The following is a 13984-nucleotide window of genomic DNA, read 5'->3' as shown; positions in this document are numbered from 1 at the left end:
CAAAAATCAAGCGTTTGACATTCAAAAGCGAACAAGAAAGAGGTTTCAATCAACAATATTGATTGCGCTCCACTTTTCAAGTATACTCATGTGGTGAATTTTTCTCCATGAAATGTACACAAACATACGGATAAAAAAAAGCTTGAATCTCCCATTTGCGATACGTTTCACATCGCAATTCACCCGTAACGAGCAATCGAAGAATACCAATAAAATAGCAAAAAACCAAAACAATGTCCCAAATTGTAGGTGAAATGCGGCCAAATAATTGATATGATCTTCACATGTGCTTTAGGCAACTATTGTCAGCAATCGATCGATAATTGAGATCGTAGTAATGATTTCACAAACGGTATGTAATTCACCATTTGATCGTTAGTTTAAATTAGTAGAAACATCAGGAGATGATGAGAAATGCAGTAGAATTTGTTGGAATTCTGTCTATTACAAATTCTTGATTGACCCTTTAATTTTTTTTTCAACTGTCTGAAAAAACAATAAAAAAAACTCCAAGTTGGCAAAACTCTTTTTGAAATATGAGACATTTTGATGGCTCACTTGTTTTGTGTTTAGTTTGATTTGCTATTTCATCGTTAATAGACCGACCTAATTGATCCATTTTTGTTTAAAAATTATGGGCAGAAAGTCGAGGTTAATGGTGACGTTTTTTTTCCTCAATTCAGAAGCTCTAGTTTAAACAAGATGGTGCAACATGTCGCAATTGCTTTATTCAAAGTAACATGCGACGAACGAATAGCTTCGCATAAAGTACTCGTGAAATGACCACCAGAATCATGCGATTGAACACCATTGGTCTATTTTTCGTGGGTCTATACGAAGGTTTGGGTCTACTTCAATGACGCTTTGGAAGGCGAAATTCGCCACATTTTCACTGATATACAACCTCTATTGCTGTAAAAAGTGATCAAAAATTGAACTTTCTAAGAGCCGGTCGAGATACTCATAGGCCAGAGAAAAAGATGATATAGATCAGGGGTTCTCAAACTATGTTGAGCAATAGACTCCTTTTCCAGAATTAAGTGATTCCTCAGACCCCAATAGCCAAATTTTTAAAACAAAAATTTATCTCTAATGTTTTGTTTTATTCATACAAAATTCTTACTAATTTAAAGACTTTGCGGTTGTTTAACCCTTCATTAGGCCGTGATCCCCACCAATTTTTTTTTCTCCGCACTTGGAATATTATTTCAATATTTTGCTTAACCGAAGACTTTTAAAAGTATCTGACAATACTCCATTTTTTAGGGCTGCTAAAAATGTACGATAATCATTTGGTTGTCATTTGTCATTTCAACCGTGATTTTAGAGCGTCGGCGAAAAAAATGTTTAAATTCGTTGAACATGCAACAAGCTTTTCACAGTAAGCTTTTTTTTCACTGTCTATTTAGGATCTACTGTGTATGTTCATGCAGTTTCTTCAATATAGAAAATGGTATATTTAATTAAAAATTCATATTTTATATTTTTTATTTGTAAGTCTATACGAAGAAAAAATTCGCAGCTCTAGAAATATGTTTTTGGAGTTAAAACGAATAGTGACAACTATATTGCCACCAATTTTTTCAACTGTTTCAATAGTTTATTTTTTATCAAAATGTTGTGTATTAATGTGTTCTTCTTCATGTAAGGATTATCTTCTCTGAAGTTTGAGTCGATTCACACAGAAGTTTGAGTCGTTATCGACCACTTTGAGAACCCCTGATATGCGTCATTTTTTATTAGTAGGGTAGGGCGGGGCTAGTGGGTCATAGGGGTAAGTTGGTCAGTTACGATATCTTGGAATCTGACCCTTCAAAAATTAGCGATCTATGGATGAAAAATAGCGAATTGCTGATGCAATAAAATAAGCAAATTGGAAAAAAAATATTAAGTGGATTAAAAAATACGAACATGATGCCGATTTTTTCCAAAAATCATTCACTGTTTGCGCATTATAAAATTGGTTCTGAAATTGGTAAATAATAATGAAAAAATTGGTTCTAACATAAAACAAAAGTTTATTGCTTGTGTTGGTTTCAAATGATAATGGAAATCGCTTCGAAAATAATTTTTGTTGAATCATGAATATTACGAAAATGTCAATGTCAAATTTCATTCTCTTTGACAGCCTAGCCGAAAATGTTATGTTTCCCTAAGGTGTGCTATTTCACCCGTCGTCCTCACCAGATATTGCACCTTCCTGTTATCAGTTGTTCGGGCCTCTTTTCTTGAGCGCAATAATTTCGACTCATAGAATAGCATAAAAAATAACCTTGCCCAGTTTTTTACGAGAAACCAAACATGTTTTGGGAGATTGAGCTTAAATGTTGCGGAAGGATCGATTCAGCAATACCACACACTGTGTAAACTAGGAATAAGAATTAGGCAATCAATAGTTTGAAAAAGAGGCCACGCAGAGAAACTCGATGTTTGGAAGCCGCGTGAATTATTCTAAAGGAAGTTGATTGACTAATTTTCATCAGCGAAGCACAACTAAATCAACCCATTTCTGGAGCAAATAATCATGGGTGATAGAAATGGCAAAAATACGATATCGTTCGCAAAAGATCATGGGATAAGCAAGACAAACCACAAATAATAATCCACCATACAGAACAGGAAGCGAATCTTCGATCATGAGGAATTACATAGCCAAATAGTTAATTCAGTGTTGTACGGTTCACAACTGGATAGTTTTCACGAGGCGATTATGGAAGGGCGATCAGTTGGGAAGCTTTGATGCTTCCACGGAATAATCCAGACCCTGCAAACATCTTTGCGATCTATTAAGAAATGATCGAGTAATAAGCGCTCGAAATTTTTGATTTTTTCCTACTTGTTCGGTGCCCCCTAATCTTCCGGTTAGACGTAGTCTTACTTCAAAAAAAAATTATTCAGAAATTAAACAGAAAAACGCGGATACTTTCTAAACGACCCAATATATTCGAATAATTGTGTGTCTATAAGAGTGATGCTTTGGATTTTTTTCCCTGAACCCTTTTACGGGTAGTGGTAACTATATTGCCACTAACGATTTAATTTTTTCTCTTCTTTAACAATAAATTATTACTTCTTGCCTGACTGTGGTAACTAGTTCTGATATCTAGCAACGTGTCTGATTTTTTTTTTGGGAGCGAAAAAATTGAAAACTATTTATTTTGTAGTCATTTTCGTGTTAACAACTCCCAATTTAGAGCAGCAAGAGCAAATTTCCCGAAAAGTCATTGAAAAAAAGTCTATTTGTTGAAGTTTTTAATACATATGAACTGTTTAGGACCTGCTGAACCTGATCATGAATTTTATTATATGTTTTTGTTGAAACTAACATCAAAATTCAAATATAAGAAAAACATTTTTACCATCGAGTGTTTACCGTTAGACGGACAGGTGGCAACTATATTGCCACCAATTTTTTCAATGTTTTTCATTGTTTTGTTTATTGAAAAAAATCTTTTGTGTATTTCAGCATGTAAACATGTCGCTGTATTGTAGTTTACGTTTTTACATGCCTAGTTCTCACAGTCCGTTAGAGGGTTAAAGCCGGCACGAATTCGGCAACAATCTAAAATTTTCCAAGACATACGAAGTTGGAAGATCATTGGTACATGAAGCCAGCGATCACGATGCAGGTTCATTGTTCATTTGAGCCGCCATTTGCGTGTTGAACAAATCAACACTACATAATTTAACACGACATTCTTATAACTTGAATAGCATGGCCGATATCGATTTTTTTATCACTGCTGCTTTGTTTCGTGATTCCAATAACCATTTTGTAATGAAGCCCTAGATTTAATTGTCTGTTTTTTTTTTGAAAACATATACAGCTCAACCAACTTACGTCGGTTAATAATTGAGTATGATAATAATTATAATAAGAATAATAATAAAAAATTCCCGAGAATAGATTCAAAAGTATTTTTTTTTATGTGGATTTTAGCGGTGAAACCAATCTGACAACATAAGTGGAATTTGGAAGAAACTAAATAGCGATATAAATAACTTTCCGGGGAAAGTTGGAAAGCGAATAAATAAATTTAAAACAAACCGTTATTATTAATTGAGCTAACATTTTTATCCATAAAACTATAAAATAGAAAATAGAAGCAATCCCAAAATGAAATTTAAGCGAATTTCAATTTTATTTTGATCTTTTTAGAAATAATTGGTGTAATGTTCACGTGGACAACAGGAGGAGGGGTATAGGAAAAGTCCATGTTTGTCTACGGTGGGGGAGGGGGGTGTTCAAAAACATGGTTTTTCTGTCCACGTGGTATGTGGATATCGAAGGAAAGTTCTTCACACAAAAACGGAACTGTGATAACTCTATTTGTTTATTCAGCTTTGAAGTTTTGGTTGTAACTCAAACCATATTCATGAAAACCTTCGATTTGTGAAGTGGCCGTTTGAAAGATCACTTCGTTCGCCAATAGTTAGAATTTCATGAAAATAATATCTTTTAAACATCCACGTACGCTATCATACTGAAATGATAAATGAATTTCATAATGTCTTCAAAATGTATCCACACAATCAAATGTCTTCAAAATTAAGACATGTCTTCAAACCTGGCATCTCTGGTGCGCCACAAAGTGTAAGAGAAACGAAATCGCTGAAAAAGATTGCCCGGCTAATTTCCAACAACGATGAGAATTTGAAATTTTCATTAATTTGTTTTTTTACTTGACTACGTGATATTTGTTAACTGTTTTGTTTCGATTTAATTAATTAATTTATAATGAAGGAATTTTTTAATGGAAAAATGGAAAAACGCTTATTATTTGCTCAAAAAAAAAAATAAACATGTCTATTATTGACTAACTTACCCCGTGTGTGGGGTTAGTTGGTCAATTTATTTTGAAATATGAAGACGTTAAATAATAGAAAAATTTCAAATAAGTGATTCTCTGGTTATTTTTCATTGAAAGGGTAACAGGTAAGCTTCATTGTGGTACATAAAATTCTAACGCAAAATTTCGTACTACAAAGTTATTACCAAATTTATTCAAAAATGACCAACTAGCCCGAACCCTACCCTACTTAGTAAGCTTTTTATGCCAAACAACACGCCTTGAACGCATTCTGAGTGACAAGCTCTAGAATACACGTGAGCACAATGCAAGTCGGAGGAATTTTTTTGAGGAAAAATTCCCCCGACCAGAACGGGAATCGAACCCGAACTCCCGACATGTTAGGTGTGACGCTAACTACTTGGCCACGAGAGCACACATTTCTATACATATCTATGATATTTAATATGAAATATAAGTGCCCGTGATCGTTTTTCAATAGTCACATGGCCGGGTACAATGTAAATGTAAATAATTTTCTAATTTATTCGGTTCTCTCATGAAGAAGCTTGAAAGCTTTCACTTTTAGAGTGGTTCTTCCGTCCGATGATATCCCAACATACATAGCATACAGGTTTATCACCACATTTATAAACCCCCCCGCAACAAGTTAACGCGAAAACCGAAATTTCTGGAACTCGCATAAACACTTGTTTCGTACCAGAAAAATGCAGGTAGCGTGGAATGTTCAACCAAGAATAACGACATCGTAAGATGATGATGAATAGGTATATGATAGAAACAAATTGATTTCTCATGCATTTATCACGTATGAAGACGTTAATCAACGAATTAGTTTGTGTAAAGAAAGCAAAACTTTCATCAAATAGCGCATTGTAGTAAATATACGGTTCTGGAAAAATTGCATGAAATTACCGTTTTGAAGTGAGGTCAAGTGCATCTCAAATATTAACTCTTGAATGGCAAACACATTTTGATTGTCTTATAGGGGTATTCTAGGGTAGAGGCACGAATTTCGGATGTTCTCTTAAGCTCCGAAAAAAAACAAAGTATATTTCATAACTAGCTGACCCGGCAAACTTCATCCGAATTATTTTTCGTTATCACATCCACGTTTTCTTACTAAGCGCTGTTCATGGGTCCATTCGCAGAATTATTCATTGGTTGATCTTCTAATCTACCTTTTAAAATTACTTTTTACTATAAAATTCCTAGTACTTCTACCAAAACTCGACATTATAATATCAGATTATTTTCAGACACAGTTCTCGTTCAAGACTTTTTAACCACTTGCAAATAACATGTTTCTCCGTTACGTTACATGCCAAATTTGGTTTTATTTGCTTGATTAATTCTCGAGTAATGCAGAAATTTGTGCTTCATTTGCATGGCGCCCCAATTTTTTGTATTCTCATTTCATTCACTACGAAGATATTTAATTTTGTGAAGACATTTTAAAATAAAAATCGAGAAAGAAGCCGTATCATGTAAGCTAACGCGAACTGTATGCAAGAATGTGGCAACTCCGATCGTGTAAAAAGCTCAAGCGGCGAATAAAATCGAAAGAACCTACGTATTTTACATATTTTTACTTTTACGTTACGTATAGTATAGAAAATACGTGTTTCGTCGTCGAGGTTTGACCCGGATACATTCACCAATGCTGGCATATTTCAAAACAAAACCAAACGTCTTTCTTTCTTACCCACACATATTGACAATTTACATATAATACGCCGAAGACACGCCGCTGGTACGGTGCATTGTGAGTGAATTAAAATATCGTGGTGAGAAGTAAACACGTCCCGCTCAAGCCACGCTGATGCCCCACTGCAGTGAGAACATGGCTTAAAGGTGCCGCTATCACATGAACCTCGTACAAGTCAAAAACATGTATTTTGACGAAATGGAGGCCGTTTGAAGAAAAAATGTTTTTCCTTACGTTTCACGATTTTTAATAAAAAGTCAAATTAAAAAAGTATTATTTTTATTGGTTCGGGTGATAGAGAGATGCACACAGATTGTATGCATATGAATTCGACATAAATCGGTTCAGTAGAACATGAGATATCATGTACGCTAGTTTGAAAAAACTTGTTTCGAGAAAATTGCGTTTGAAGTTAATCCGTTCGTTGAACCCTTGCAGCCAAAACCAAAACTGGTGGGAGTTCAACAAGTTTTTCTAGAAGACCGATTTCAACCATTTTTTTTTACGTAATCTTGGATACATTTCCTGTCATCGTACGTAGGATTTTGATTATTGACGAAATGGCGACATTTTTTGTAAGAAAATTGCGTTTTTGCCTCAAGAATCTACAAAAACATTCACCAAAATTTTATTTTTCAAATATCAAAAAAATCATACGTGCGACGACAGGAAATTTAGTGGAGAATCTGGAAAACAAATCATCAAAATCGGATGAACCGTTTCGGAGGTACAACTCCCTCCATGGTTTCGAGAAAAAAGTATTTTAATTTTTGGATTCATTTATTTCGTTTATTCCACAACGTATCTTCAGTCTGTAATCCCTTGACCATAAAACAAATTGGGCTTGCGGGCTTCTCTAGCTCCTTCTGAAATCCACATCTCTGCTCGATCGGTTCGTTCTTGATCGATTTTCCGCAAAAATTATTGCACTCCGGTCAAATTTCAAGTTTAAGTTCTTTCATTATCTCTAAAACGCCTTGTAGTCCATCATTGAAGTTACAGGCTGCTAAATTTGCTGCAATGTAACAATGTAACATGTAACAATGAATTATCGAAAGCGTTACATAACCGTTTTTGGTATCTTATTTTTTTTATTTTTATGAGCTTCTAAACAGCGATTTTTCATGAAAAATAACTCATTTTTAACAAAAATGGCCGGCGTATTTGCAAATTTTTTCGAATTTTCAAAAACCCCTATGTAACGTTTTAGGTATTGTCTTAAAGTTTTAAAACATTCATTGGAATTCGTTCTGTGTCACCCCGTTGCTTCAGAATCGATACCACCAGCAAGGTAACTATTTTCAGGCAGTATCTACGTGTCCAGCTGTCAACAGCGTAATAATTATTAATCGTGCGCTTAAAAAATGGAAAATACATCTTCAAACATACCTTAAACAATAACCAAAAAGCCGAGCACATTTTTATTCCTAACATCCGAAAAAAAATCACGAAAATTAATTATTTTTTGACCTTCCAAACAGGGGTCCCCCCTTAAGTAAGAATCTGCAACTCGAGAAGATTTCGGTCAAATTAGGCAAACATTTAAAAAATACTGTAAAAAAACGTTTATATACAAACACAAACACATACAAATATGAAAATTTGCCAGTTTATTGATATGTCGAAAACAACACACTTTGATAAATATTACATTTTGTAATTGGTCGATACAATAACCCTTTATAAGGCCGTGGCAATTATATTGCAACCTAGAAAAAAACGCGCTTGGAATATTATTTCAATATTTTGCTTAACCAAAGACTATTATTATTATATTATTGGGAATACTCCATTTTTTAGGTTTGCTAAAAATGTACGATATTAATTTGAGACTTATTTTTCTGCAGAAAACCCACGATTCAAGGTACAAAATTCTGTTTAAATTCGCGTTGAAAATGCAACAAGTTCATAAGTTTTTTACTGGAAACGTTTTATTTGGAATTTATTGTATAAGATCATGAAACTTTTTCAATAAAATAAATGTTGTATTTGATGAAAAATTCTAATTTTCATTTTTTTTTTGTAAGTCTATATAAACAACATTTTTTTAACTGCACTAGAAATATTGTTTTGATTTTTGCATAACCAAAGGTGCAAAAAAAGTGATTTTACAAGGCAGTGACAAACAGTGTTTTTGAGATTAACCCTTTATAAGGCCGTGGCAACTGCATTGCCACCCAAGAAAAATATTTGATTCGCTGTATATATTCAGCCATTCCATGCCAAACCGATATAGTGGTTCTCAGATTTTCGTGAAAAATGGTAGTTTTGTTCTTTATCGCAAAACATTAGACCCGTATTTTTTTATTTTTTCAGTAGGGTGACCATTCTCTTTTTAGGGTTGTCCGAAAAAACAACTTTTTCTTTTTTTTTTTTTCCAAAAATGACTTTTTTCAAAAATTCATAACTTTTGAACTACTAGACCGATTCAGATGATCGACATATTAAATTAAAGGCAATCACCCTTTTTTGAAAAAATACTACACTTGCAGGAAATTTGAATTCTGTTCTCGTTATTATTGACTGTATTCGTTTTTCATTGTTTCCATAATCTCGGAACCAAGGGCGCTATATTTTTTTATTTTTTTTTTCTGAGAAACTGAGGATTTTTCACATAGCGTATGGCGAAACCATAGAGACGTTTTTTTTCGTGTTTGAGTTAAAGTTTTTCAAAGTTTACCGATGGTCCAAAAATCATTCTTCCCTTTTTTTCCAAAAATGATTTTTTTCAAAAATTTATTACTGTTGTACTACTGGACCGATTCAGATGATCGATGATCGATCGATATGTCAAATTAAATCCAATTAGCTTGAAAAAATGACACATTTGCCAATTAATTGAATTCTATTTGCACATTGCAACTGCATAGTGGCATAGTTGCATATGAACGAAGACTGAAAACATGTTAACTTTGAAAAATCATAACTTAAAAACGTAAAATAACACATCTCGGACTTTTGGATATGTTATGTAAAAAAAACCTCAGTTTTCAAGAAAAAATATAAAAATCCTTGGTCCCGAAACCATGTAAACTATAAAAAAAACTAATACAATCAATAATTACGAAATAAAAATCCATTTTTTCACAAGTCTAATATTTTTCAAAAAAGACTATCTAATTGACTTTAATTTTATGTGTCGATCATCTGAATCGGTCCAGTAGATTAAAAGTTATGAATTTTTGTGTTGGAAAAAAGAGGAAAAAAAAATGATTTTTTCAAAACAACTTTGAAAAATCATAACTCAAAAACGAAAAAAACGCCTCTCTGGTTTCGACACATGCTATGTGCAAAATCATCAGCTTTGTAGAAAAAATATATTATAAAAAAATATAGCGCCTTTGGTCCCGAGACTATGAAAACAATAAAAACGAATACAATCAATAATAACAAGAGCAGAATTCGAATATTCTGCAGGTATAATATTTATTGGCTTTAATTTGATATGTCGATCATCTGAATCGGCTTAGTAGTTCAAAAGTTATGAATTTTTGAAAAAAGACAATTTTGGAAAAAAAGAGGAAAAAGTTGATTTTTCGGACAACCATAAAATGGAAATGAAAAAATGAAAAAAATACGGGTCAAATGTTTTGCGATAAAGAACAAAACTATCAATTTTCACGAAAATCTGAGAACCACCATATCGGTTTGGCATGAAATGGTCGTATTATTTCAATATTTTACTTAATCAAAAACTTGTTAATTGGCAGAGGTATTCGCCAATACTGTAAAAGGGGGGAATTTGGACCCCCTAAGCAAATCGCCTAATATTTCCAAACCAATACGGTCTAAATAAAAAATGTAACATTGAACACTGAGCTACACTTGTTTTCTCTCAATCAATAGTGTTTAATCATAATATAAAGCTTCGAACTACCAAATATATCGTAAAATAAAAGAGATGATTTTTGGACATTAAAATTTGATGCGGGGTGATTTGGACCGTCTGTGGGGTGATTTGGTCCAGTGTGTGTTTCATCGAAAAAAACATACTTATATTTATGTAAAGCATTTTGGGATAATGTTACAATCAGTAACAGGTGTCTTGGCCAGATTCCAGACCAGAACAAATGGATTTAGACCAGCTCGAATTCTGCATGGAACTATTCACTGTTTTTTGAGCATTTTCAAACACTTTCGATGCTTGGTCAGAGAAAATCTGTCCTGAAGGCCCGCGTTGCTCTTTCAAGCTCCTCCTTCTTCCGACGTTGTCTGCCCAACCTCTTTTTGTATTTCAGCGGCATCTGGAATCAATTAGACCAAAGAAAAGCCTCACACCTATAGGACCAACTTACCCCACAGAAACGTGTCCATGTCACCTCACACAACATGCAAAAATTAAAATGCAATTAATTTCATTCAATGTTATCAAACTTACAGTTTCGCTGCATCAAATTGTTCCTCTTTCGTAGGCGAACAGAACTTTACTGCACAATACACGAAAAGTTTGTTTAATCAGTGGGACAAACCTTAAAACCACGATCGGAAAACTCACATTTTTTGACAATCAAAGTGCTTGCTGTGTTCATGCTACCGTTTCCTTCCAGCTGTCGAATTTTACCAATGTTTTTTTTACGTCAGGTACATGCGGTTCAACAATAGAAAGATATGACATTATAAAAAATCCAAGTTGAGCCGTAGATTTTGAGTCAAAGGGGTGGTCCAAATCACCCCGTATGTCCAACTCACCCCGTGTTACAGTACTCCAATTTTTTTGGGCTGCTAAAAATGTCCGATAACTATTTGAGAGCCATTTTTATGTAGAAAAACCACGATTTTAGAGCGCCGGCAGAAAATTCGGTTAAACCCTTCATAAGGCCTTGGAAACTAGGCGAGTGATCGACTTCAACTTTAGAGAACAATTTAAAAAATTGAAAATTTGAATTTTTCATCAAATACACTATTTGGTTGGTGTTAAGTCAGACCGGACCATGTGACATTTTTATGATTTCGAGAAGAACGCGCTTGAGTTTTTGTGCTATGAGGAGCTTCCATTGAGCACTCGAAAGAAATCCGATACGTTATTCCTGCTATACACGTGATTTTCCCAATCTGATCGATGGGGTATGTAGCTTACGAAATGGAATCAATAACTCGAAATTTCCAATTGTGCGACTTGGTCCCCTCTGACTTAACACCGACCGTTTATATTATTGACACGTTTTTTTTTAATTTTTTCATTATGGTACGTATTCCCATTTAAGGGTGGTCCGAAAAAAAACCTAAAAAGAAGAGGAAATGAAATCATGTAGAATATATTTGAGGGGCTTAGAATGAAAGGGGTGTAAGTGATTTGATCGATTTCTCTACATCGACTCTCTCTTTGGGTCATAACTTAGCTGCAAATACATTCCCAGCTGTATTTACCAACGTGAAAAATAGGTCAGAACCTCATCTATCGGATTCTATAGCAAACTTAAATTGGAAAGTTTTTGCAGTTGAGTTATTAACTAAATAAAAAGTTGATGAAGAGAAAACGATCAAGTCACTTACACCCCTTGCATTCTGAGCCCCTCATTTTTTATTTTAATTCAGGGCTGTAGCCTCAAAAGGGGATCACTGACCGGATAATGAAATATTAATTTTTGTTATATTTCTTTTTGTTTTATTTATATTTGTTTGACAAAGGGTTTTCTATGATTTATTAAATGTGAATTCAAAGTTTAAGATTACATTTTACTATTCTAAATTAAGTTCATTCCATACCAATGCACAATGGTCCAGGAGATGTAATTAAGTGGAAATTAGCATTTATAGCTCGACAGTTATTCTCTAGACAAAAACTGTCTTCGACAAAGTTGTTACATACGATATAGAGCTCATTTCTATGTTATGAAAAATAGGGTGACCAAAATTGTCGATGAATTAAAAAATCTAACTTTCTTATCTCTATAGATAGAGGTAAATATAGTTCGACAATGTTGTAGTCCTAGTTATTTGAGACATCTTTGTAGAACAAGGTTATTTTTCTATCTCTTGAAATAACCGATATAGCGCCTTCTTTCTAAGGGTGGGTTTAGACTAGTGGTATATTCATGTGAAGAAATATGATGAGATTTATAGAAATCGCATCAACCGTTTACACTAGCGTGAACTTCTATAATGAATATATTCATATTTTCGGTGAATTTATTCACCTGAAGTAGAACTGCATCCAACTTTAGTGATTTCTCACCAGTGAGAAATTCACAAGCGTTTACATATGCTCAATTTATTCATGTTATATATACCTCGAATAAGTGTATCATATTTATTCTCACCCGTTTACACCTATTTTCACGTGAATAAATCCATCTATAGCTATAGATCTCCCTAATGTAAACCCGCCATAAGTCACGTTAGGGTCACCATGAAAAAAACTGTTTTTTTGCTTTTATTTTTATATGTCAAATTCTACATAAAGGGTGTGTCACATCAAATTGCATCACGGAATAAACGTTGTAGAAATTCGCCCAGTAGACCGATCCTTTTGAAAATTTTAGACAGTAAAATAAAAACTATTAAACAACTTTTGGCATTTTCTTTTTATTCATACTTCGAGCCTAAGCCCGTATGCTCGTACTTTCCTCTTTACCCCGTCCATAAGGTTCTGTACAACGTCAGGTTAGAGTTTTTTTTTGAACAGAAATCCATTTTCTCTTGAAGTCTGCCTCCGATTTGACAACTTTTGGGTTCTTCCGGAGGGCCTGCTTCATAATCGCCCAATATTTCTCTATTGGGCGAAGCTCCGGCGCGTTGGGCGGGTTCATTTCCTTTGGCACGAAGGTGACCCCGTTGGCTTTGTACCACTCCAACACGTCCTTCGAATAGTGGCACGAAGCGAGATCCGGCCAGAAGATGGTCGGGCCCTCGTGCTGCTTCAATAGTGGTAGTAAGCGCTTCTGTAGGCACGGTCATCACGAAGGGGGCGCTCCGCTTTCCGCAAGAGCAGATCGCTTGCCACACCATGTACTTTTTGGCAAACTTGGATAGTTTCTGTATGCGAATCTCCTCCGGAACGCTGAATTTGTTCTCTGCGGAGAAGAACAACAGGCCCGGCAGCTGACGAAAGTCCGCTTTGACGTAGGTTTCGTCGTCCATTACCAGGCAATGCGGCTTCGTCAGCATTTCGGTGTACAGCTTCCGGGCTCGCGTCTTCCCCACCATGTTTTGCCTTTCGTCGCGGTTAGGAGCCTTCTGAACCTTGTATGTACGCAGGCCCTCTCGCTGCTTGGTCCGCTGGACGAATGAACTTGACAAATTCAGCTTATTGGCGACATCCCGGACCGAACTTCTCGGATCACGTCTAAACTGCTTAACTACGCGCTTGTGATCTTTTTCACTGACGGAGCATCCATTTTTGCCATTCTTCACCTTCCGGTCGATGGTTAGGCTCTCGAAGTATAGTTTTAGTACTCTGCTGACCGTGGATTGGACGATTCCCAGCATCTTACCGATGTCCCGATGTGACAACTCCGGATTCTCG

At 34.9% G+C, this 13984-nt stretch overlaps 1 protein-coding gene across 14 annotated transcripts in view; it reads left to right on the top strand.

The window, feature by feature from the left end:
- Positions 1–13984, top strand: part of LOC129765100 (uncharacterized) — a 41401-nt gene that overhangs the window by 23120 nt on the left and 4297 nt on the right. The gene's annotated exons all lie outside the window — the stretch shown is intronic.

This window comes from Toxorhynchites rutilus, chromosome 2 (assembly GCF_029784135.1).
Source record: "Toxorhynchites rutilus septentrionalis strain SRP chromosome 2, ASM2978413v1, whole genome shotgun sequence".
Lineage (NCBI taxonomy): Eukaryota > Metazoa > Arthropoda > Insecta > Diptera > Culicidae > Toxorhynchites > Toxorhynchites rutilus.
This window is presented reverse-complemented; position numbering and strand designations above follow the sequence as displayed.